General features: G+C 34.9%; 1 pseudogene; it reads right to left on the reverse strand.

The window, feature by feature from the left end:
- Positions 1–343: 343 nt before the first annotated feature.
- On the reverse strand, positions 344–1,262 carry LOC149192582 (uncharacterized; annotated as a pseudogene).
- Between the last annotated feature and the right edge of the window lie 857 nt (positions 1,263–2,119).

The raw sequence follows: 2,119 nt of genomic DNA on the forward strand, positions 1-2,119 counted from the left end.
GGTTTTTTTCAATTTTAATGTTTTTTCTAGATTTGCACAATTCTGAATTGTTATCCTTTTTCCCTATAAATGGAGCATATCAAACTTTTTTATTCTACTAGATTATGAGAAATTCAATTTTACGGTTGCCTACATGTCATTGCAGACATATATTTTTAATCTTTAATCACTCATACTTTTAGCAAATAAGTTATTTTTGGCACATTTCAACATTATTCCACTAGTTATTTCAACAAAAATAGTTAGCCAAACTAGAAAATAAAACGTTTTTGGTGTCCAATAGAGAATGTAAGCATAGATTAAAACTTAAAAGCTATGTTATTCACCACATAAATTTGGGATCTCAAGGATTCAACAAAGTTTTATCATTCTAATTGGCCTACAGCCTTTCGAATCCGAGTTGAAGGAATTTCAAGTATTGGGAGGCCACATCAAGAACAACTACAATATCCATGGAATTTCCTTAAGGAAAAATACTCTTAAATAAATATATCGCATTTTTTATTTTCTCTTTCCTTGACTTCCTCCATGATATTGGTTTCCCCACTTTAGTGGCACTATTATTTGAGCTCATGTTTCCTGATTCCTAGCTTGCTATGGGTGGAAAGAAAACACCATCTGAACTACTTTTCCCATTCAAAAATACCTTCTGTTGGATAGCAAGAAGAATAAATTCAAACTCCTTTACTCTAAATTTCATACATTCACATTGACTATTCCTAGTTGGATTAGAATTGCTAGTATGTCTATTGTCTTGTGTCTGGTTTAGATGGTCATTTATTATGGCTTCACTTGGAGTGTGACCAATGCTATCATCCTCTTCCTCATCAAAACATAGTATAGGTTCAATATCTACGATATCTTCTTGCAATTGACTTTCATAACCTCCTTTTCGTGAGCCATTAGAACTCATTTGGCTTCTACTTTCTTCTTGCCTCAAGAAAGAAACAAACATGTAACTAGCAACCTCTACACTCAACCATGTCCTATTTCATATTCCTTTCAAGGTTTGTGAATGGAGTCATATGTTCATTGTATGTCAACAACCCATCCTGTATAGTTGACTTAAATACAAGTGGTAATTTTGAAATGATTTCTCTCTTTGGTATTGTATTACAGACATAGATTTTGTCCAAGCCTTTTGCCCAGTTGGATACCAAGTTTGGAAACTCGTACACAATGTGAGGGTGGATAATGATTCAAACTTTTCTTCTAGTCTGATAAAAAATAATGAATCACTTGGAACATGCTTCAGAGACCATATTACATTTTACCCACAAAAAATAATTCCCTCTTTGAAAAGCCACTCTAAATTTTAGGCCTACACTCTGAACATTTTCCCATAGATGATTTCAACTGTTGACCACCTATCTAGAAAAATTGTGTAGCTTCCTTCTCGGACCTCAATTGGTACATTGGATCCACTAAATCAATATCAATGCATCGTATAATAGTAAGAAACATATTTCCTGGTGATATAGCCAATGCAAAGCAACTGAAAAATACATATGATGAAAGACCCATGTCATTTTTCAAATTTTTATTTTTTGAAGCAAGGTTAGGAAATTGTTTGGGGAAAGGTAATGGAAGAAGAGAACTCCCATATTTGATCCAACTACAGATAGACTTGTCATTGCTGCAGTTGTATAGGAAGCTTCCATGAAATTCCCATGCGATATCTATAACTACTTGATCATAAGCCTCTTAGTGACCCGCCTTATGATATTTACACCCATAGGTGTAACATATCCAAACAAACGGAAGGCCAAAAACTTTCCCATTCACTATAAGAGCCTTACCTAGGGATTTTGGAGTTATGACAAAGGAAACTGCTCAGATGGGCACTGAATCAACCAGTACCACCTCCTTCAAGAGACCTAAAGGCACAACGGTAGCAGTAGAAGACACATTTTGAGGCTTCTAGGATCCTCATACCAGAGCTTAACATTTCCATCAAAATTTCCAGTGGAAAAAGGTAAGTTTGTTGCTTGAAATATCCACATCCATTTTTGAGAAGAATTTAGAGTGCACATGGCATAACTCACTACAGTAACCCAAGATTTAGGCACCTAAAGCAAGCCAATAAACCTCACTTCTAGTTGTTGCAGGTAATGTTCAA

Source organism: Pinus tabuliformis, chromosome 2_2 (assembly GCF_031772625.1).
Source record: "Pinus tabuliformis cultivar Carrire ecotype Pingquan chromosome 2_2, CPIR1, whole genome shotgun sequence".
Lineage (NCBI taxonomy): Eukaryota > Viridiplantae > Streptophyta > Pinopsida > Pinales > Pinaceae > Pinus > Pinus tabuliformis.